Raw genomic sequence first — 24,545 nt, 5'->3', positions numbered from 1 at the left:
CTTCTGAGTTGCATCCCATACTTCTTGGTTATGCCAAGTTTTTTGATCTCTGTTTAAACCCCTCTGCTAGGTGATAGCATTCTCAAGGAGTGCAAAGGCAGTCCTGGGATGTGGTGGGAGCTGTGATGGGAGCAGGGTCTGGGTGGATAGTGACAACCACAGAGCAGTACATGCTCTCATCCAGCCAGATCACCTGCTGGTTCCCGAGAGGTCTGGGAAGGAATTCTTTGTTTCCTACCAGCAAGAAACTGAAACGTATTGCAAAAATCAAATTTGACTGTTTTTGTAGCAAACATGGGTCTCTGTGAGGCATGCAAGGCAGTAGCTGGGACAGGCTTTGCAGACGGATGGCAGGAGGTCCTGCCGTGCTGGAGGGACAGCGTGGAGGGACAGGCGGTGACTGTTGCAGGGGAAGCTGACAAGCAGATGGATGAAGCTGGCATTGCCGGTGGAGCGGAGGAGGCGAGCGCTGCTACGTTAACGAACGCGGTCAGGGAACCGCAGAGGGGCAAGCAGGGCTGAGAGGTTTGAACTGAATGCCCTGACAAAGGGGAGCCTGCAGAGCCGCTCTCTGGGAGGAGGTGGAAAGGGTTTGGTGATGGTGACTAGCACGGGTAGGGGTATGAGCAGTGATGCTTTTGACTATTATAGGATGGTGAGTTAAGTAGCTGAAATGGGAATTGTGGTGAGAAGGCAGAGAAATAATGTTTCTACCTGGAATTTTCATTCTGCAGCAAAATTTTGAAAAGGATACAGAGAAAAATGCTTCAGGGTAGTGATCCTGGTTGGGCTATGTGCTAGGGTGTAGGAGGAATGCCCCCAAGTTGTGGGAGAGAGAGACATGGCTGATAGCCAAGATACGGACAGTAGAGCAGATGGGAGAACAGGGAAGGTAAGGAGCATGGCCATCCCCGAGCGGAGGTGGCGTGGAGGCGAGCAGCGGGCTGTTGGGGAGGGATGGCCATGCAAGGAGCCTGTGTGGTGGCACAGACACGGCTGTGAGCCATCTGGGGAATCCCTGATGCATATTGCTCCCGCATACCGTGATGGATGTCGAGTCTGGATGGTCAGATCTGCCATGGAAAACAGTTCCCGAGGAGGGAAATCAGGTTAGTCAGGAAGGGAAAAAGAAGACCAGAGCCTATATTTTTGTTTGGGTAGATGTACAATGGAGTTGTACTGGAAATGCTGAAATGTGATCTGCAAGGGGAAATAAAAGGTGCACTGCAAACACAGACTGTTGTAAAAGAGTTTACTTGCCAGGTCCTCTGTTCAGCCTCAACTACTCGGCCTCTACATGTGGGTGTAATGTGCTATATAGATTTTTTCAATTTACAGTAATTTGGGACTGGCACGTCATGGAGAGGCACAAAATGCAGTCTGGCAGGTCTGACTTTCCCACCCCTGAGTATAAGGGTGAATCTAAGCTGGCAAAAAGCCCTGCGCGAGAGCAAAGGGCACGTCTGTCCCGAGGGAGTGTGTAGAGATATTGCAGTAACAAGCACTCACCAAGATGAAGCCCAAGGGCCTTTCTTTTTTTTTTTTTTATGGTGGTTTAGGATCCATGCACACACCTTGTATTGCAAGTCAGTGATCTGTCCCAAATACCTGTGTAACCAAGCATGGGGTCTCTTCCCCTCGCCCAAACCCTCACTCCCTATGCTTAAAACTAATCCAGGCTTTACTTGATTTCCTCTTCACTGGTCCCAGCTGATTTAAAACATGTGCTGCTACTTCCATGTCTGCCTAGTAAGCAAAAACATTGAGGGCTGGAATAGAGAGACGGGTGAATCGAATGGAGAGAGATGGGAAGTGACAAAAATCGCAATGAACTTTCCTGGAGCTTCCCATCTCCACCTGTCCCAGACCTTTCCTTTATCTTCTGCTGCTATAAATAGTTTTTGGTAGTGTTGTCTTCTCAGTGGCTGCTCGCTCACTCAGATGTCTATTGGAAATCAGGGAGGCTGATATCCTGAAAGCAGGAGCACTTGAACCTGTGAGTCTGCTCATGTACAGGAGAACATGCTCCTGTCTCCTAACCCAGCGAATGCCATGGAGGGTGAGTGTCACGTGCTTTGCATCACGAATGGTTTCGTGCAATGCAACCATGATATTTGCACGGGTAATGTGTGCTTAGTCCCAATTTTGTTGTTGATGGAGTTAGGGTAGAGCATTATATACACAGTGAGTACAGTAGTGGTCTCTGAGTTGTCTTGGTTTTCACTGTTTATACCTGAGTCATGACTAATGTTGACAATCTGACATTTCCTGTCTGCACTTCTCCAAGCACGGTTTTCTGCTTGCATGCCTCAAACCAGACTGTAGCTGCATTTGCCATGCTCTGAAATCCAGCCAGGCTTGCTATGGATGAATCAAACCCCACAGCGCTCAGGGCAGCTGGGTTTCAGATGCTGCTGTGTGTGTAGGAAGGGCGAGGAGGGAGTGTGGTAATCAGGATCTACTACAGGAGGAGATTCGAGCTACAGCAGGATGGAATGGTCTTGGATGTATTGTTATTAATACTATATATAAATTTATGGATAATAAGTATGTATTTATATGATCATATCTAATGATTATATATTAATTATTATATGCTATATAAATACAAAGAGGAACTGCATTTTTTTTTTTTAGCTCTGTTGTAAAGCATTCAGTGGATCTCCATCTTGATGTGAACTTGCTCTCCGATGGTTTTCTCTTCAGTAAAAGAGCTCGCTGAGTGGCCATGGACAGGCCATCCCTCTGATACTGGAGGAGTCCAAAGAAGGAGCAGCTTTCTTCTTTGATCTTGCTTCTGCTGGAGTCTGTAGCAAAATTTCAGAGGACTTTGATGAGCCAGGATCAGCCCCTCTAAAAATACTCCCAAGGCACTTGGAGAAAGCACTTGTGAGTAGGTGAGAAGCAGCCCATACATGCCTGTGGGGGGAAGGGAGTGCATCCTTAATAGGGGTTGCTTCATTATAAACACATTCCTTTTGGTGCATGTTATCAAAAGGAAAGAAACTTGTGGAGCGGTAGTGTAACATGTGGTGCTGCCTGTTGCAGTGATGAGTTTTGGTCTGTTACTATAGAAATCGTGCCACTTTTTGTAAAAAGAGATCCAAAAGCACCTTACTTTGCTGTCTGTGAAAGCCTGAAGTGTGCGTTACATGTGTGTCATGAGAATCTCTGAGCATCTCTTTCCAGCTGAGTCTGGATGAGTAATTGTTTAACTGGAATGAACTCCTGACTGTGTACATTAGCCTTGTGCTAGCACTGACTGCAGGAGGTGGCTATGTTAAAAGTGGTGTAAAGCTGCCAGAGCTTGCCACGACGTACATCACCTTCAGGGATCCCAAAAAGGGCTTTTGGATGTAGGAAGCAGACAGGGCAGGCTGGGGATCGGGTTTGCATCCCCTGGCATGTACTGTGTGCCCACGGTGGTGGCACGGGCAGGCACAAGGGAATGGCGGTGCACATACTGTTCCCACTGGAGAATGACTCCAACATATCCTTAAGCCTGAGGCAGACCAGGCAAAAAAAATCCTGTGCTTAGTCCCAGAGATGGCCCCTGCATGGCTCTACAGTCGTGATGTACCTGGTCCATGCACAGCTGTGTGCTCAGGGACACGATAAATGGAGGGGGGGGAGATGGTGACCTCCAAACAGCTGCTGTGGTGGCAACAGAGAAGGAAATACTTAGTGGTTTAGCTGCTCTCGGTTTTGGTAGAGGGGTAGGTGACACTAGAAGAGCATGTGAATAGCAAAACAAGTAGCAAACTCAGTCTGAGCATGGGTATTTTTGAGGGTTTCGTAAGCTGTTACAAAAGGAATAAACACCAAAAAAAATGTCATTTATAGGGGTGGGGACTTTCTAGGCTGTACAGGAGTGGATCTGAGCAGCACTCCTGGCTTAGGAGCGCTGCATAGCACAGCACTTACAGGGCAATGGAGCCATGTGATTGTTCCAGTACGTTGGTTAGCTTTGGGCTCATGGAGGCTCAGCTGCGTACCTGCCTCGCACCCCTCTCTACTGGTCTGGCCATGCTCTCCTTGCCCAGGGCTTCCTGCATTTCAAAAATATTAAAAAAAAAAAAAAAAAAAACACAAAAAAAAAAAAAACAAACAAACACCAGCCAACAAGTAGATTTAGCTGGTGAATTACCCCTGCAAATTGCAGACTCTGTGTGCCTCTTTCAGACACCCGGCTTCTGCAATGTGTTGCTTGTCTCCCAGTGAATACACAGCTCTGCCCATCAGGTCTCTGGCCAGTCACAGATACGCGTTAAAAATGTTGCGTCCCCTCCTAAAAACCTCCGTGTTTTTACCGTGTTCTGGAATGTGTCAGTGGGACTGAGCCCTGGGCTCAGGTGTCGTGTCCTCTTCTGCGGCTGCCTGAAACACATGCCTGGAAGCTTAGCAGCGGTATCATCAGCGTAATGAGCTCTGAGCGATGTATGGCATCAATAGCACAACAGCTGCTGGAAAATTGCAGAGTCCCTTTCCAACACCCTGAGCACCGAGGTGATGCCATAACAACCGCCTGCTGGCTATTGAAAGCCTCCCTTAAAACATCCTGCTTTTGTGCTGCTTTCAAACCCCAGAATTTTGCAATAAATGATGATTTCAAAATGCATCAGTTCTTGCCTCTTGCAATGCATGTCTGTGGCCTTGCCTGGTCCTGGCATAGGGTCTGCTCAGGCAGAGGCTCCGGGTGCACGCTGAGCATTACATGTGCTCATGTTTTGTGGCATCACTGTGACTGTCCAGCACCAGGTCTGTTCTGGGGGAGAAACCACCCTCTTTTGTGGAGCCCCATCAGTTGCTAGCAATCATTTTGCTTTGCTTTTCAGGAGGCTCTACCAGGATTAGTCTTGCTGGCACTGTCCGATACCGCTCTGCTCTTCCTCAAACACTCAGCCTTGAGATCTCTAAAAGGAGGGACAATCACCAGTGTCACATCTCAGGAAACGCTGACGTTCAAAGAGTTCATGTAATTAGCTGTGCTTTCCTTTTTAGATAGCGCTACTTGAGGGGAGGAGCCAGCCGTCCTGTTTGCTTCAGCAAGACTAGTAGGGTCATAATGTAAAGACCTCTGTGTGTGTCCTGGCGCTTTCCCTGGCTCTTACCACTGGTGGGAGCCTCGGCTGGGATGGCAGCGCAGACCCGGATAACATCATAGCTGGCGTATTTGCTGGGATTTAAGCACCAGTTCTGTGTTAGGTACCTGTATGAAATGTGTAAGACCTCAGTTTTTTTCCGGGACACTGAACTCCTGAGGGTCACATTAAATTGTTTGGAGATTTGGGTACTGGACACATCAGAAAATTAGTCTGTGGCTGCTTTGCAAAGGCTGAATTTTATTCCAGGCAATTGGAAGCTGGAGGGGTCAGCTTTGCATTGCTGTGAGTGAATTTGGTGGATTTTTTTTTTTCTCATTTGGTCAAAAGGATGGCTGATAGCATGGCTAGATCCGTACACACTGCTGGCGTGTGCATCCTTCCTGTGTGAATTACTGGGGGTGATGGTGTTCTTCCTCTGCTTCTTGTCCAGGGCCCTCTTTGGCAGAGGCTCCATCCCCAATTGCTCAGTGCACCTTCAGCACAGCACCAGTTAACTTGATGAGCTGTGTTTCATAGGAAGTCCGGGAGGGTGGTCCCCACTTTGCAAAGCCTGACGTTGTTCTGGTGGACACTGCTTGCTCTTTGCCCTCTGCAGGGCAGAAGCACACTCAGCTCTTTGCCTTCGTTGGAATGAAGGGATTGAACAAAATTTGTCTGGCTGCATGAGTTGAAATTTGGTTTAACCTTAAACCAGATTTGTCTGCAAGGGGCTATTGTCAGAGACAGTAACACTTGGTGTTGCTTGTTTTTTCCTGAGCCACCGATTGTAGAGCGTCTAGCTTATTGCTCAAAATGGCTATTTTTATCATAGTATAAATGGTTAGTAGAGAGTTTTGAAGAGTATATGTTGACTCATGGAGACAGCAATATTTAGCGCTTACTTTTTTTTTTTTTTTTTTTACCTTCGATAATCTTCCTAACTCCCCTTTGAGCAGGGAAATAGTGTGTAGCCTCTTTGGGACAGGGATTGGGGCTTGTTTGGTTTTGTAGCACTGAAGCTGTGATTGGGGAAAAACTGTTGATCTGGGAAAACCTTCTTGCTATAAAAATCCTGCCTAGTAATTACACAGAGAAACCACTTCACATGAACAGCTCAAAAATGCTGCAGAAGGTATTGGGACTGGGACGTTTCTAGTGCTAACAGTTAAACCGTATCCTGTCTTTCTCAAATTTATGAAAAACGGTTTTATCTGTCTTGGGAGGTTTTCTTTTGTTGTTTAAAGTTCCACAAATCTACATGGGAGATCTAAAAATTGAATGAGGACTGTGTGATGACTAACTGAGGCATTTCTGAGTTAAGTTGTAACTTGAAGCGTAAGAAAATAAAGGTTCTCTTGGCTTGTTGCATTAGTAGGGTATATTTGAACCAGTGTGTTGCATGTCATTAAACATATGGTGAATCACATCTGACATACATGCCAAAAAGAGTCTGAGGTAATGGGACCAAAATGTCATGCAGTAACAATATTCACATAACAGAGTAATTTCCTGGAATATAATCCTCATGGAATGGAAGATTAAATTTGAAAATATATCCCCATTTCTCTCTTGCCCCTTGTGAAGTAAAACCACTGGAAATTGTTAACCCTGGTTGTTCTTACAGCAACTTGTGAATGTTAAGCTTCTTGTTGGGTCTCGAGTGCCTTTTTCCTACCCCAGCTTCACCTGCCCAAGGACAAAGTGAATCCGTGCACCATCCATCTGTAACATCACTACACCCATGCTGCCTGTGGTGGAGGTTCCCCATAGAGATATGGGTGTCTTCTGCTTTGTTCTTCATGTCTGCCAGCTGTTCTTCAAATCTTCAAGTCTCCCGAAACAGTGGACATTTAGGGTAACACTGCTGCTGTGTATAATGTAATGCACAGAAAAAGGTTCTCTGGGCTTGTTTTGGGTTTATAGGATATATGCAACTACAAGGCATTGCACGTAGTTAAGCGTATTGCATGCAGTTAAGCATATAGCAAATCGATGCTGGCACAAATGTTGTTGTTCTCCAGGGATCTTTTGCACTTTAAGAGCAAATATAATCTAGTCTAATTATGGTAACCTATCCTGAAACTGCGGTAATTAAACTTAAGAGATGACTGAGGTTGTAGGATAGGGTTTTCTGAAAGCCATCTTCCAAATCTGCTAAGTCTGCCCCTAATCTGTGTTTTAAACGTTGGCTTCAGCTTCTAGCTAGCCTTCTTTAACTTCCACCGTGTTAGTCAAGCGGCTAATTCACTGGGAATTCTTATGGGCTCCAACCTGTTTACACAGTCCTTATTGAACTAGATTGGAAAAGCACTGTGGTATTTGAAAGGAAAGCAGAAAGTGGATTTGTGATCTTTCCTTTTTTTTTGTAGTCTTTTTGAAGAAGGAAGCCTGGGGTTCTTCATCTATGTGTAGATACAAATCGCTAGCAAAACTATAGCAAAAAATGTCTTTTATCATTGCTACCTTGGCCAATGTGCTGAGCCTTCAGAGTTAAGATGGGCATACCTGTAGGTTGGACTAAAAATTGAGCAGCAGCGAGGGGACGTTGCAGCTCCTGTGCATTCAGCATGGGAGAGGAAAGTCTGGAGCCCCTGACGGGGGCTCCGCTGGTAGAGGGAAGGTTCCCCTGCAGGGTGGGATTTGGCAGCAGCAAGGCTGGCCTTTTGGCCATTTGAGCTGAATTCAGGACTGTAGGAGGCTGAGGGCAAAGCTGTTTCTTATTTATTCTCTTCTTCCCTTCTCTCCAAGCTCTTGTATCCCTTTGCTGCTGCCTATTCCTTTCTCTCCCCCTTCCCCTTGTCAGCAATCCAAAAACCAGTTGAGGTGCAACCCAACAGCTACTGTTTTCTTAGTCTGCCTACAAATCACCCTTCTTCATCTCTGGAAAACCCTGTGCTATCATCCATGCAGTGATGCACTTACACATATATATATGTGCACACGCACAAAAAATAAACTTACGGCCCCACCAGGATAAATGCTGTATTAAACTCACGCATGTAATATCATCAAAGCTCTGGTTTAAGCAGAGCAGATGGAAAATGCCCTGCTGACCTAATGCCCATTAAAAAAAAAATATCTGTAGCTGGTGTCAATGGGCCGCTTCCTTCTTTTCCTTTCTTTCCTTTTCTTATCATTTCTGTGCTTTCTCTTCATAAGAACTTCAGTGCTGCATTAAAGAGATTACAGGTGCTTTTCATCTTTACCTTTTTTTTCCCCCCAATTTTACTTCTTCCCAGCAAGCCTCAGGGTTTTTTGTTGTGGTTTTGGTTTGTTTTTTTGTTGGTTTTTTTTTTTTTATTTTAAAGCCTTTGATTTATAGCTCTCCTACCTGCTGGGAAAGATTGACCTGCTACTGAGCATCTTCAGACAGCCCTTCTTTTGAGTCACTTGGGACTGGAAGCAAACAGAGGACGAGATTCAAAGGTGTTTCTTTCCTGGTGTTGTTTACACCCTAGGGAAACAGAGATGGCATGTGCTGGTTTTGTATAGCTTGATATAAGTCGTGTGTGTGTGCGCGCCTGCATCTTGAAGTGGGGTTGTCCAAGGAGGAAAGACTTTTTTTTTTTTTTTTTCCTTCACTAACACCCTCTTGAATTCTTACTTCAGATCTGAATGAAATCTCATTGCCTCTTTTTCCCCACTCTTTCTCTCACAGTAAGCTTTTGGTGGGTTTTTGCTCTGTGGTTTTGGGGGTGGTGAAGCAAACTTCAGGCAGTGCTTTGGTTGCTCTGAAACGTGAGGCATGGATCCCATCTGAAGCCCCTTTTGGTAGGTCAAATAATTTGTGATTCTCTTCCCACTTTGCTGCCTCAGTCTCTCTCTGCATGTCTGGGGCAGGAGACACGGTGCTGACCTGCCATGGTATGAAAACACTGACCTTGGCAGTTAGGCTGATTTATTCCACAAAAGGAGTGAAATCTGTCTATTCTTGTTTGAATTCAGTTTTGAAAGAATAAGTTCTAGAATCAAAAACAAATGATGAGAAATAAACAGAGAGCCCTTTTTTAACTTGCCTTCCTAGACCTAATATTAAGGCTCCTTTTCTCACTTGCTCATGCCAACAGCTAAGACTGAGTCCCACGGACATCGCCCTTGAACTCTTTTGTTTATAGTGCCACCTTTCATCATTGGGAAACAGCTAGAGATGCTGCGTTTGAACCTCGGCAAGTGACAGAAGAGACAAGAAGGCCGATTTCAGCAGCTGGATCCAATTTCTCAGCAGTGTTGTGTGCAACTGGGCTGTGTTTCATCATATTTGCTTTATTTTAATAAGTGTTACGAGAGGACTGCTCAGTGACTGAGTGAGGATTTTCCATTACAGACTTTGCAGCCTTTTCATACTTCCTGGCTGTCTTTCCTCTTGCAGTATCTTGCACGGGATAACTTTGCTTTAGAAATTAATTTTTTTTCAAAAGGAGAGCAAAGGCCTGTGGCTGGCATGAGCGGGACAGAATTTGAAGGGTTTCTTGTTTGTTCCCTCTCCCTTCCTTCTGATTTTTACTCTTTAATTTACTGCTGTGAGGGCCACAGGAGATACCAAGGGAATTGAATGCATCAGGTCACATCGAGCCCGATTACTTCCCAAGCCAGAAGCAGCCCTCCTCCACAGGGACTGCCTCTATCTAGAGTATTTCTGAAGGCCACACAAATCAGGAGCTACGTGAGTAGTTTGCCTGGTTTCTTCTGCCCAAGCTTCCTTCGCCCCCTGAACGTTTTGGTGGGGGTGGAGAAGGCAAAAGTCATATGAGGAGAAGCAGATCACTTCCACAAGAGTAAGAAATCATGACGAGAAGAGTAACTTCGGGGAGAAAAGACAGAAGTAATTCAAGAATTCATTTTTTCTTCTTGGGTTCCTCTTCTAGTTGTGGAGCATGCAGTAAGTCTCGATCCAGTTCCCTGAACATCGCAAAAGTCTTGAGAGAGGACTTTCTTCAGGAAATGTTCATGAGCGAGCATTTCCCAGTCAGAAAGCAGCTGATCTCGAACTGAAGCTCTTCACATAAATGTGTTTTGCCAATGCTTTTGTCAGGAAAGATGCCTGAAGCCCAGGCTGCATTTCAGAGAGTGGTGGTGGCTGATGAACGCTCCTGAGATGTGGTTTCAGGTCTCTGCCATTCCCAGCCTTATCCATGGGACTATTGTCTTTCCACTTTCCCCCCTTCTTATTTGGAGTTTGGGATCGGGTGACTTCACATAATAGCATCAGCTCTTGCTGCGGAACATGGTTTTTCCTAAACCTCGGAAACCGTTGTGCAACTAAACTTTCACATAAAGCCTCGGGAGAAATAACCCTGGACCGTTCCAGTCTGGGTAATTGTAGTGCTTTAAGGCAGTCTTGCAGGTGGTAAGACAAGGAGAGAATGCTGCTGGGAAGAGGGGGTGGGGGGGAATCCTTGGGAGCTTGCTTGTGTATCAGCTTTGGATCCCAAGTAGTTACACAAAGGGTTTGGCTACGTGGCTAGGTTGAAGAATAGCCAAAGATGAGATGTGCCTGGAGGTCTTAGCTCCCACATGTCTGGGGATGCTGAATTTCATTAAAGAGCAGGGGGGGGGCGTGTTTTGGAGGAAAACTTGTGGTTGCAGAGACAAGTTTGAGAGTGTAGCCCATGTTTAATTGGTGCTGAAGCAATGGCAGATTGGTCCTAGCAGAATATCAGGCGCAACATCCAGCGATGGCTATCGGAGGCAGCGAGGGAGCTCGCAAGCACCCTGCCTGCCCTCCACACCAGCCAGGCTGCCTGCGGCAGTGGTGAGCCCAGCGTGGTTGTCCTGCCAGGGCTGGGTGCGACATAGGCTTCTGCCTGTCCTCCCAAAGGAGATATCCCCCGGCGAGCATCCTGCTGTTGCATGTGGAGACCATCTGAGAGCATGGCCCAGTTGCCTTAATTCCACGCCCTTCTGGTGCAGAGAATTATTCTGGGACTACAAAGGTAATTTTCCATGCTGTTTGGGAAACAAAATATGTTGACTGTGCCTTACAAAGCAAGCAAAACCAACCAACCTGCAAATGACTGAGCAGCTGGTTAGCAGTTGGAGTTAGGACACCTTTCAGCAGTGAGGCTGTAGAAGTGTTGCCTTTCCCCGATGTCTTCGGTTCCTTGGGGTAGCAGGATTGCCAGGCTGGAGTCAACAGCCGGAGCTTTTCAGCAGGCTCTTTCGCTGCTCTCCTTCATCATGCAGCAAAGTCCATGCAGAAAAGCAGGCTCAGCGCTGGTGGGTTGCCATGGGAAGAGCTGCCACATGGCACTGAGTTCATAGTGGGGTGTTTGGTGGCTGTTTCTTTTTGAGAGAGAAATTTTCACAAACATTATAAAACTGAGAGACCAACTAAATTAATGCAAGCTGGTCACAAAATCAGTGTCTCTTGAAATTATATCATTAAGGATCTTATTTTTTTTTTTTTCCCCTTCCCTTAGAAGGAGCGCACACTTGTTTTGGCAAACAAGTACTGAATATTAGTGTCATGCTGGATTTTGATGACTGGTTGGTTGGAGCCTGTTTTGCAGTGCAGAGGAGAGAGGGGGAAGGAGGAGGGTTTGCGGAAGCGACCTGCGTGCTGCTGCAGACCTGGTCCTGGCTGTTTCTGTGCCGCTCGTGCTCCGTGGCCCTGGTACACAGTGTTATGGATTAATAATGTGTTGGAGGAAATGGGCCTTCGGACTTCTTGTAAAACTTGTCTCTGAGAGCACACGGGCTGAGTGGAGGTGATTTCTAAGCCCATGCCATACAGTTGATCCCAAATTTTGGACCTCTCCTGGCACTAACATTTCACAAGCCATTCCTGAATGCTCTCTGTGGTGGTTGTACTCAGGGCTTTGCAGGATTTCCAGCTCCATTTGGCTGGAGAGGCAGTGCAGGCTGCCCAAATGACAGGATTTTTTCGGAAACAGTGAGACTTAACACTTCAGTAACACCTTCCCTCCACAGACCTTGCCGGCCAGTGCCAGCAAACAAGGGGGGCTGGAGCCTATAAGGGTCACAGGTATGGGTAGAAAGAGGTTAACACTTTCCTTCCACCTTCCCTTTGGCCTTTTTGGAAAAAAAAAAAAGCAAGATGATCATCCACGAGACCAGCAGAGCTCTGGAGTTTATAGCAGGAGGGGGAGGTGGGTTGGGAAGGGAACATGAACCATGTGAAATAAGAGAAAAACTGAACTAATGAGGCTTATGGGATGTTGCAAACTTAAGCTCAGGTCTTGCTTTCCTTCTGTTGACCTGCATAGTAGCAAGAGTGGCTGCCTTCTGAGTTAACTTGTGTATTTGTGCTTCTGGCTTCCCGTGGCTGCTTCCTGGTGTTGTGTTTTACTCGTTGGGGTGTAATCTCTCTGGAAAGTAGCTATTCCAATTTTTTGCTTTTGGGGGATATCAATTATATATAAGAAGCTCCTCAAAAATAATTTCTTCGGATACTTTTTAATGTCGCAAGATTGCTCAACAATAGATTTCTGACATACCAAAAGGCAACATGAAATAATCTATTGACCTTGTGAGACGCAACGAAGACGCGTTCCCCCAGGGAGATGTTTTTCCTGTGTATAAACCAGCCTTTGCTTTTTCAACCGAGATCCCTCCTACTCACCAGAAACGGGAGGAGAAGAAACCCAGTTTCAAAAAAAAAAAAAAAATTAGAAAAACACCCTTCAGCAAGAAACTGTTTTAAGGAGCAGTTCTCCTCCTTTTCTGCATTTCTCAAGTATTGCTCAAGCATCATTGTTACAGTTTGTTCATCTGGACGTGCTATGAAGTAGCCCTGGGGGGAATCCAGGCACCAGGGAGACAAAGAGGCCAATGCCTGCAATGTCTCCAGCCCCACATGGGAATAGTGAGTACGCCCGGATTAAAACGCATGGGAGGAGATGACTGCCAAGTGTACTTTGTCACACTTTAAGGTGTTCTGATGGCAAATGCTTCCACTGGTAAGAAATAAATGAATGGGAGGTTTTTCCAATTCTTTTTTGTTTTCTTTAGCAGTTTATTCTTCAGCATAGTAATAATGTGTCTGGGTGAAACATGGTCCCTCTGTCGTTTGGGAGCGTAAGGGCCATTCCAGGCAGATGCCAAAGCATCCAAGCTTTGGATGGTCCAGATCAAGCTCGGTTTTGGAAGTAGGAGCTGATTTGTTCTGCATCCCTTAATGTTTAAAATGAGAAGTGGAAAAAACAAATTGTGTCCTTCTTTGCAGCGTGTTCTGTGGCAAAAGTCTGCAAAGGCGTGGATTGTGCTAGTCTGGTCATATTTACGAGTTGTCAATTATTATAACTTTTTTAATACCTAATCAGGTCTTACAAAACTTCATTTGCTTCCAGAGGTCCTTCTCATTCTCTTTCACTGCCTATTTCCAAAAGAAGCACTGTTTCTTTTGAACTTGGATATTAAATAATCCGTGAATGATCCAGTAATCATCCCGTCTTTGTATTTTTTGGGTGAAATGGAAATGCAGAGGTGTTTGCATCCTGCTAAACCCTGCTGTTTCCAGCAGTATTGTCTCAGGGTGTGCTAGTCCTCTGTCCCCTGCCCCCCATATTGGCATCCTTTCCCAGAGCTCCTGGGTGCTGGCAGCTTGTATCCTGGCCTAGGGACCCTTGTTGCAAGGGCCAGTTGAAGGAAAGGTGGGACAGGCTGGATTCAGAACAGTGTCCCAGAGCTGCTGCTCTGAAATAAATAAATAAATATATATATATACACACACATACATGGAGGCTGGCAGATTATACACAGATAGGAAAATGTGGCACAAAGGAATCACGTGTCTTAGAACAGATCTATCTGCCAAGTTTCTGGCCTCTTGTAGACAGGAATATACCTGGAAATTGGAGAACTTTATATTCAGCTGGTCTTGAAGTATCCAGGTAGCAAAAGTCCTGCAAAGAGACAGGGCAGAGCTCTGGCAGTCCCTCAGACCCGTCTTTGCTGCAAGTCAGGTGAGAGTTTGCAGGAACTAATGCCCCAAAAAGCGACGACCACCCACTTCTGTCTTCTCCATTCTGCAGTACTTGATGTGGGAAGAAGGATCTCGTGTTGGGGAGGGGGCCAGTGTTTGGGTTTGTGGGCTGCAGTCGTCAGGGAGCGTTTCTAACCCAGCTATGGAAACCCAACTCTGTGTGACAAGGAGGAAGGATTGCATTGTGCGCCCAACTTCTGGCACGAACAAAGGTCCTTTGTGGCCATGCCAAATTCTCCCACAGCAAAACTGTTAGTGTGCATAGAGGGCAGCGGCTCTGCCCTGGGACAGATCGCAGCAGCCACGGGTGCTGCGGGGAGGAAGGGGAAGCTCGCTGGGTCCTGTGATCCCCAGGGGCAGAATGAATTTTTTGCCATCCTGCCTAATAGGCGCCTGTAGGCTTAATAAACTGTACACACCGACCTGAACTCTCAGCTGCGTGGCAAGGCAGGCCTTTTCCCCATAAGCAAACACAGGTTTGAAAGGCTTTCTAACTCTGTGATTTGCGTTTGTTTTTTTGTTTTGGTTTGGTTTTTTGTTGTTGTTGTTTTTTAAAAAAAAATGATTGTATGTATAATCTGTGATTATCCTAAGGAAGATAAATATTTAATTGGGAGCATTTGTTAGATGACAAAAGAAATCAGAACAGTGGTACAGAACAGGAATGTGTTACTCGGTGAATAACTTCAGCTCCAAACAACTATTAATTTTGAGCTTTAGATGGTGTAGACATCTGAAACACCAGTGATGCTTCAACTGGCTTCTGGTTTCTGATGACAGACAATAGTTGGTGGCTTTTGGTCTTGTATTAGATGCCTTAAATGCCCAGTAAGCTGGGGGAAGTGTTTTGTGACCTGCAATGAAGGGGATGCATGCAGATGTTTCTAAAAATCTTGCTGGACTTGCTATTTATTGTCTCTTTGTCTCTTCTGCTGAACATGTAGTGGGTCCTCTGTCACACAGTGTATAGGGTTATACTAAAGCAAAGTGATTTGTATGGGCATGAGGTCTGGGTGCTTACTAAGAGAAGGAGAGATAATTAAATATGCTTTGAAAACGAAGTGCTGAGAGAAAATTTGAAGCCAATGAGAGGAAAATAATGCGCAGAGGTGATCTAAGTGGGAATTACAGGAGATTAAGTACAGCAGAAGTAATAAAACAACTTCATCAGATGCAGCATGTGATTAGGATGACGGAAAACAGAGTAGCTAAGTGTCTTTTAGAGGGTCACTTTTTCAGTATTTGACCTCAGAGCTGACTGAGGAACTGATGAAGGGATAATGTGATGCATGCTAGGAATGCCCAGTCTGTATTACCAACAGCAGGGAAAAAACATGCCCTTAACTGAAAGAGATGTGGCTCAACTCTTCCAGGGCCTCCAGAGCCAGAAAGAGAGAAGAGAGCAAGTATATTGATGGTGTCCACAGACTTTGGATGAGATGGGGTTGTCATGAGAAGGTCTTCCTCACATGAAAATGCTCCCTACCATACTAGATTTTTCCAGAATTTAGGCCAAAAAAGAAAATGGAAAGGGGAGTGTTCTTGAACTGTAGCGCTGAAGCAAAGGAAGCCCAGGAGGAATTGGTGTCTTTGCTGGTGATGTGTTTTGCTGCAGCTGCAGAGGAAGGTAGCTTTTAGCTTGTGTAAGGACAGAGGGAGGTTTGGCATCATCAGAAGCAGACAGGCTTCTCTGCCATGTGCACGCTACCTGGCCTGATGAGTGATTTCTGAGGGAAGGCAGATAGTTCAGACCATTGATCTTCAGACTTTTGCATCCTCCCATGAGCCTGCTGGTAAGTGGGAGTTGTGGTGGTTTTGAGACTTTGGTGCTTGTTTGCTGGAACCTAATCTAAGAGTACCAGCTCCTTTTGCAGGGGCCATTAAATATTTTCAACTCACAAGCCAGTAGGATAACATGAATTTACTGGAGGATGGAGCAGTAGCCTGTAGCACAGAAAACCCAGATGCAAAGACCTTGGGTAAGACCCTGCATGATTTTTGCACTGTCACTATCCCATCCATTTCAGTGGCAGCAAGCTGTAAATTGACTTGGCCATTTAACAAAGCCTCAGTCACACTCTCTTCATGCATTAATTGCCCATCCGAGCAATGGGGCTAATAACAGTGCCTTAATTCACAGGTCTGCTGTGAGGATAGGTGCCTTAACAGCTGTAAAGCCTCCAAATACTGGGCCAGTGGGATCGTCTGATCACTACAGGTCATTAACTATCTAAGGCAGACTCCTGCATGAGGGGAAAGGACCCAGAAAAGATACCTATTTTACGTAGTCGGTGAAAGTCACGTCATTGGTTTTAGAGAAGAAAAGCCTTCAGATGTGGAACTATGTTTTTCATGGTATGATAAAAGGCCACTTTTGAAAAAGTCTTTAAGCAAGTAGAGCACAACAAAATTTAATGTAAAATGTGACAAGATGAGAGTGAATGTTATTTACACCAAGATACTCTCCAAAGCCCCTCACCAGAACTAAATCCATTCATCACCAGGGCTGGATGTAGATGAGGAGGTCAGACCAATGCAAAGCACTGCATAGGCAAGCACTCCTCCTAGCACGTCATGCCTCTTAACCAGCAGCAGCTACCCCTCCTGCATGCTGAGGCAGGAGACGTGTGGCCTGCTGATCTTGTACACCTGCTTTTTATCTTTGTCTTGGTTGGGAGAATGGGCACCAGCTATGGTTGGGGGGAAATTGCATCAGGTTTGAGGAAGGAGATGTATTTTCCCAGCAATACAGGAGTTCATCTGTATCATAGGAGTCTCCTAAATAGAGATCAAGGTTGGGAAACACACATGCATCAGCAGTTTAAGGTCGTTCACCTGAATTTGGCTAGTGAGCGGAGCACCCAGCCTGGCCATGGGTACAGGCAGCATGGGTGTCTGCAGTGTGCTCCCCTGAGCCGGCAGCGGTATGTGCATGGGGGTCTGTTTGCACCCCCAGACAGAAATGTGGCATTTTGATGTGGGACGCCTGAGGTTTGCCTCCTTGGTTCGTCAGTGTCTTGAACCATGTGAGTTAGGCCAACGGCTGACTGTTCATGTGTTTAAAATTGGAGATGTCCTGAAGTGCCTTTGACATCAGATTTGTTTGATAACCTCTGGCTGATGTTGGAGGACACTGGGTGTTTGGGTCCTGTGAAAATCCGGCTAGCAGTTTCTGGGGGTGGTTTGGTTTCGAAGGAGGTGTGTTGAAATTCCAGCTTCTGGAAACATCAAGGTGAATGTTTCCATTGCATCACTGTGCAAGTGTTCATTGTGGTGGGTTCCAAGATGCTTTTTTGTACCCCAAATCCAACTTTTGGGCTTCCTTCAATAGCATCTGGCACCATAGCTCAAGACTTTCCATTCAGGAAGTGAATATTTTTGGTGTTAAGATTACAAGCCAGACCTAATGTTTTAAAGGAAAATATTGTGTACTGAAGCTTTTCCTGGCGGTACAAAGGTTCAGACTGCATAAGCAGTGCCAGTCTGGATGAGTTGAAGCGATAGTCGTTGAGTTCACTGGAGCATAGATGAGCGGACAGGGAAATGGGGGCAAGTGAGAAGAATGGTGCTGTTTGGGGGGCATGGTTAAAACCATCCTGTGTGAGGGAGACGTTATGCAAGTCTGTAGTGTTTTATCCTCTCATCTGTACTCCTCATCAGGGAACGTGAAGATACACAGAGAAGCCCTTGGGGGTGAAAGGAAGGAGGTACAGTTACTCATCAGCATTATAAATCACAAACCATCTGCATTTTTCTAACACATTGTGAATGAGTCGAAGGGGGAGGTGTGCAGCTATAGACACAAGTAGGTTACTAATGTTTTGTGTTAATCATTGAGCTCCTTTGCCTCCTTTGGGAACTCCGTAGACTCCTTCAGTGCTGCTGTTGTGTTGGATGAGGCTGATGCAAGGGTTGCTCTCTGTGTCGGACAAGTAGTGATGGCCAGGCATCTCGTAAGTCTGCGTGTATTGCCTGTCTCGTTCAGACCTGACATCCTGCTGATATGGATTTCTTTTCCTTTCTCTGTCCCTCAAAACTAAACCTTTCTGAGAAGTGGTCACCAAATCATCTCCTGGCCTCAGCCCTCATTCCTTCCCCTCCATCAGGTTCTCTGGGTGCTTTTCTCTCGGTTTCCTGCTGTGATGTGTGCCATGTGCTGCCTGAGCCAAGAGATGTGGGGCTTTAGGGGCTACTTCTTGAGAAATGAAACAAATTTTTTTGAGGAAGTTAGAGCTTATTTCTGCCATGCAGCCATGCAAGAGGGATGCCCAGAATGTGCATGTGAGTTTTATTTTGTTTTCCCTTTGCAGTTCACCTGCAAAAGTGTTTGTGAGTGCCTTGATAATTTTACTTGAAAAAAATTATACTCAGCTAACTAAAGGCAGAGTACTGTGGTTCCCAGAGCAGAAAAATTTGCCAAGGGAGACAAGCAGTGCGAGAAGTACTAAAGCAGGTAAACTTCTGTGCTGTTGCTTAAGTTTTGTAAGCGCATGGAGTAAAGACATCAAATGTCTTGATCTGTCATAACCCATCTTCTTCTAGCTTTGGAGGCGTTTAGCTGTGATAATGTCCCTGTAATAACAATAAATCTGAAGAGAGTATATAATAATACATAAAATGCATAGTAATAAATAAAATGTATACAGCCGTACCCTATCTAGGTGTACGTGTCATGGAATGATGACACAAAGGAGAAAGGGGGCCAGACATTGCTGTTAAGATGTTTGATCTTAACAAATGGGAAATGATTACTTAAAAGTTGCTTAAGTGAAGAGTATTTCTTTTAACACCCCTCCCTAGAAAAATTCACTCTTTAAAAGCATACCTGAAAAGAAATGAAGCTGAATATTCCAACAGAATAAACTTTTTTCCCTGCATAAAATCAAAGGTGAATATATCCAGGTTTTACCCACATAGCTGGAGATAGTGTCTACAGATAATTTTTGTTTTGTGTCTGCGAGTCTCTTGTCCTCCCACCACATGGTGCTGGATAAAAACTCAATATGAAGAATTACTTAAAACCAGTGACATTAATACAGTCCAACAATGAGGATTTAGTGAGCTGCACAGACAAGTAATTAAACTAATTAGAATGAATGTTTTTATAGTGTTTCTGTTTCTCTCTTAAGAAATCTGTTGGTCTTTATTTCTCTCTTATGAACATGCAAGTACCCACTCTAGGAGTAAACATACCACTGATGAAAGGAGATAATTTTGACAGGGTATGTGACTAATCTTTGGAGCTCGCTGCCCCTGGAAGCCACCGATGGAGGGCGTACCCAGCTGTATCTTGCAGGGGTGACTTATATGTCTTGCTCAGAAGAGGTCAGTTCATATTTTTCCTTCCCAAAGGAGAGAGTGAGGCCCCAGGAGTGCACCCACTCTAGCACCTTTTGGGTTTTGAGTGTGCACAGTCATAGGTGCCACTGGTATTTTGGGTCCCTTTCTGCCCCTGAGTATCTGCGACTCTGGTGGGGGCACCAGCTAGGCCGTGTGTTCAGCAGGACCCCGAAGCAGATGCCTATGGCAGAAGCTCACACTGCAAGGGAAAAAGCTTTTCCCAGCTTGCGCCAAGTTCAGAAACGAGTGAGAGCTGCAGCCTTTGTGTGCCAGTTGTGGTTGCCCATGTGCCCCATTTTGTGTGCAAGCTGTGGGTTGCCATCCCTTTTTCGGGAGGAGAGAGCAGTTGCTAAGAAGCAAGGAAACCTGGATTTTGTCCCCACCTTGGCGCCCTGGTGCTCTCCCTCCTGCTTATCGTTGCCCTATCTGCTCCAGTGCCTGTCATCCTGGAGAGGGACCGTCTCTGGCTGGACGTGAGATTCAGGCCACTGTCTTGGATGGGACAAGTGACCATTGCTACAATATAAATATTGACTCAGGACATGAACCGGTCTGTAAGGTGGTGCTTTTCATTCTGGGTAGATTATTCTGTTACTTTTCCAGAGAGGAAAAAAGCTAAAATCAGGCCTAATCCAAACTTTAGCAACTGAACTTAAGCCTACATTTAAAAAAAGGGAAAAAAATACAGGCCAATGATTGCAGATGAGTACTTATAATAGAAAATTCACAGCACAGGATGTTCAACTATCCCTTTTCTGGGAAGGGGTTGGCCACTTGTGTTCATAGGATGTGCAGCACAGAAAACCCACCATTTTTCCCAGGTCTTTGGCTTCGCAGCAGCATGAATGAGAACATTTTATTTCGAAAGAATAGCCTGTGAGCGGTGTACTCTGAAATATGCCTATTGCACGGTACTGCCTGTCACAACCTATTCTGGTAAAGCCTACAGAGGGTTGTTTTGTTTTTTTTTTTTCCCAGAATATCTGTGTTTTCCAGAATAAGTTTCTTTATCTGTGCACAGTGGTCACATCGCAGCTGAGCTGTTAATGTAAAGCGGCAGCTTTCACATGGATTGGCTTAGGCACGCAGTTCTGGGTTTTCTGCTACTGTTGGTGCCTTTTGAAACCCCATTTCATTCTACGCTCAGCCCATCTCCACCAAAAACCCTCATTTTTGTTTTATGTATGTATTTTTACAGTCTCTCAGTGACAGTGCTGTAGGGGTGCAAGGCAGAGACTGGATATGCGCTGGGTTTCTTCTGCCCCCATTCACAGACGTGTTGACACCCAGTTTCACAGGATGCGTTGCTGGGGGAGTCAGGAGTCCTGCAGGCAGTTCGGTTTGCTGATCACCTTTGAAAGGTGTGAGCCTCTGGTCCACAGAAGAAAGAAAAATTACCAATTGCTGCTTCTCTGTAGACAAAAATTCATGGCCACGGCACCCTGCTACAAACATCTATGTGTGTTTTTTTTCTAATTAGAAATGTCTACACTGACATATGCGAATTAAAAATGTGTAGCACTTTCAAATTTAATTTTTCACATGTCTGCAAAAATTATTGCTGTAACGATCTGTATACCTCCCCATTAATTGTGTTTTATTCAGCTTACAAAGAGCTGCGGAAGTGTCAGAGCTCTAGGCTGCTGTGACTTAAATGCTGTTTTAAAAGCTCTGCTCTGTAGTTCACAAAACCTGCATGTCTTTCTGTGGTTTTCCTTTGCAAATCGTTACAGTACCGATCCATCACGCAGGAATTATTTGCCCTGGTTTGCTTCTGCTTATTTTCCTGCATATAATTAAGCAATGTTTTTAAGTGTTTTATCACAGTGGAGAGCAACAGCATTTTTTTGCTGTGCTAGCTGATGTGTTTTTTGATATTACTGTAGCAGCTGCACGGTAAAAACAGTTGTAAGGAAGGAAAAACATCACCCTAGGTGTGTTCTTTTTTTGCAGCATGAAATGTGTATCTCACCTCTCATCCTTTGATTTGTAGGGGAATAATATTACTGCAACATTAATGAATGTGAGTTCAGTGTCCCTGGTAGGGAGCAGGATGATAGCTCTGTGCCGCATGTGTTCGCGTCGCTGGAGCCTTCGTGGGTGAAGAGTAGATGGTTGTGGGGGACTCGTAATGCTGTCAAGTAATATCAGTTAATTTCTGCTCCGCTCTAAACTCTACGGGCATGACTTCTGGGCAGCCACGCAGGTTGGAGTCAATTGTTAAAAGCAGAGATTCTCCCAGGGACACGCGCTTTTGAGTCCTAGGGGAGCCAGGGACCCGCAAGCTTGGAAGGTTATGAGAGGGAGAGGACCATCGCTGAAGCTAGCCGGAAATGAACGGACCTGCTGAGGCACAGAAGAGATACAGCATTGCAGTGTGGTTGGTTATACATCCTGGAGGGGGTGGCAAATTCTTCAGCTCGGGAAGAGTGGTGCAGGTAGTGTCTCTGCTTTAAAAGCAGCCTGCGGTGTTTACAAGACAGTGGGCAGCAGGGCCTGGCTGGTATCCGAGGGCAGCGCGTGGCATTCGCGCTGGCGTTTGCTGAGAGTCACTTGCTGCGTGATAAAGTGAGATAGTATCCAAAAAAAAGAGAGGGACTGAAAGACTTAGCCGACAAGTCCTTTCGAGTGAGCTCCAGTTGGTGCTGCGCTGTGTACCTCCTCTTTTACTCCTGCTGCATCCCCCAGCTGGGGAAGGGGTGTGGGAAAGCTGTAAGGAGGAGTTTGTACCTTTGTGGTATTAAACATCATATTCAGACATGGGGAGGGTTTTTTGGGGGATTGAGGTAGTTGGTTTTCTGGTGGTTTTTTGTTTTGTTTTGTTTTTTTTTTTTAAATTACAAAGGCATAATTTGCTGTTGCTTGTCCTGTGTAGCAGAGAGGATGCTGTTTGTCAACACTGAGTTCCTGAGCAGCAAAGCAACTAAATGCTTCCACCCTCTTTTTAAACATCAGCTGACCCTTGCAGGTGAAACCCCCTATATTTCTGTGCTGATTTGCAGGTATCCTCGTGGTGGTGGTTTTCCTGCTGTTCATTTTCAGATGAAGCCAGGTGCTGGGAACTCTCTGCTAGCACAGGGCAGACGATGCAGTGAGATGAAAAATAAAAAAGATTTTATTGGCAAATCACACAAGTGTCACTAAAGTGGTTTTCTTTCTATTTTTTTGGGTTTTTTTTTTTAAAAAAAAAAGCAAGGTATATCTGTGAAAAGTAATGATCCATTTGCACTGGGTAGGAAGTTCAACCTGTTTCAGCCTCTGTTGTATTACTTTCTTCCAGCCCTTAGCTGGAAGCAAGATGCAGCATGGAGTGGTGATATCTCTGGTGTGCTTTCCCTTTTCTGCCAAAGTCAAGGTTTTCCCTGCTTCTTAATTTGACATCCCTTCGAATTTTGTTGTCTTTGGACAGCCTTTTTCAGACTCTCTTGTGTTTTGGGGTATGAGAGAAGACAAACAGCATCTCGCCCTGTCTCTCTACTGCCCTACCACTTCCCCAGCCACAGCTCACAGGGTTTTGGCCGATGCTTTGTGTGACCGGGCTGTGTCCCAGCTGCCATGGAAAATTCCTGCTCTGATACCACCTTAGAGGAGCCCATGTGGGAACAGCCCTGCAGAAAAGGAGTTCAGTCTCTACCCAAATATTTGCTTTTTTTCTTGGGGGCAGGGGTATAAAACTATCTATGTGCACAAGGGAAAGATGGAGGGAGTCAAAAGATTTTAATGCTCAGCAAGAGAAAGCTTTTTGATTTTTTTTGAGGCCTTTGCTTGAACTGTACGGTTATCTTTTGCTGCTGGAAGGTGTCATTGCTACACACGCAAACATTTTCCAGTGCCAGCCAGACTTAAAGCATGGTTTATTTTCCGTGTGGTTGTCCGCAGTTTTCCTGGTCTGGAGCCAGGTGACCAGGTAGGAAATGTGGCGTTTCCTCAGTCGTGCACTGAGGAGTTGCCAAATTATGTCCCGCTTCGTTCTCACATCAGATGCTCCGGAGCCGTTTTAACAGGGCTTTGAAAGATCAGAGGACTGTGGCTGTATTGTTTCCTTAATTAAACAAATTTCAGAGATTAAACAAAACCAGACTAGGGCCTCACTCATAACTGCTGTGATGCACTTTTGGGAAGATGGGTGTTAAAAAAAACTGTGTTGCTTCTGACCTGTACACTCCCATCCCGGATGGCTTTGCTGAAGCAAAGCAAATCGAAAGCTCTTGTTCCTGCACAGTGGCTCTCTGTGGTTTGGTTTGGACTTCGTTCATGATGGTAGCTGTCTGCTCGGAGCTGAGTGCTTTTGTTTTTCACCTGGTTGCCTTTAAAAAAAAACAAAAAAAACCCAAAAAAACCCAAAAAAAAAAACCCCAACAAATTAAACATTAGGTGGTTTTGTGTTTTGTTTTGTTTTGTTTTTTTCCAACCACCTTCAGCACGGAAAGATAAGCAGGAGCTGTGGCAGGTGAGCTGGAGGGGTGAGGGCTGCCTTCCCTCCCCGTGTCCAGGGACTGCTCATGGGGCAGCCACCAGCAGCAGCCCAGCACCCCATGCCTATGGCCACCCCACCATGGCAGCAGCCCAAAAAGGAGGTCGGTTTTCCAGGGTCCCATCCTTAATGAAACATAGTGAACCAGATCAGCGTTGGGGGTAGAGATTGTCCTGTCCCTGGTGCAGCCCTGTTTGTCGAGCATCAGCTGTGGATTTTGTCCCTCGAAGGAACGTGTGTGCCATGGACACGGCTCAGATGAAGTGTAGCTCGGGTTCCCATCACGATGTGCTGGTTGCTAAGCCTTGGCTGTTGCTGAGGGGTAACTTCCCCTCCCCCTCCCCCCCCCTCCCAAATTTGGGGAGTCTCACTAGCTGGAGGATCAGCTGTCTGCCACTGAAATCCAGAGGTTTGTGGGGTCAGGTTTGCGTTTTTCCCTGCCCACTGAGCTCCAGCGGAGCGACCTCCTGGCAGAGCGACCTCCTGGCAGAGCTGACTCGCTCCTGAGTCAGAGAATCTGAAACGGTGTCATTTAGCATCTCTGTCAGGAAACACACCGTGTATTTAAAGCTGTCTTGTGGGGCTTCGATGTTCCAGCGAGCAACTTGTGTATGAAAGCTGTGAGATGCTCCTGGTGCTTTCTCTGATGTCCTTGGGTGAGATGTGCAGCTCAGAGATGTGCCACGGGGGGGTCCATCCTCCA

General features: G+C 45.7%; 1 protein-coding gene across 2 annotated transcripts in view; it reads left to right on the top strand.

Annotated features, from left to right (window-relative positions):
* ZHX2 (zinc fingers and homeoboxes 2) overlaps positions 1-24,545 on the top strand; it is a 77,402-nt gene that overhangs the window by 39,693 nt on the left and 13,164 nt on the right. The window contains exon 1 of one of the 2 annotated variants that reach the window (XM_068396220.1): positions 2,839-2,897. The exons of the other annotated variant lie outside the window; for it this stretch is intronic. The gene's annotated coding sequence lies outside the window, so the exon portion shown is untranslated. Of the gene's footprint in view, positions 1-2,838; positions 2,898-24,545 lie in introns of those variants that run through there. 2 annotated transcript variants of the gene reach the window in all.

The sequence above is a fragment of the Nyctibius grandis genome, chromosome 3, assembly GCF_013368605.1.
Source record: "Nyctibius grandis isolate bNycGra1 chromosome 3, bNycGra1.pri, whole genome shotgun sequence".
NCBI lineage: Eukaryota > Metazoa > Chordata > Aves > Nyctibiiformes > Nyctibiidae > Nyctibius > Nyctibius grandis.
This window is presented reverse-complemented; position numbering and strand designations above follow the sequence as displayed.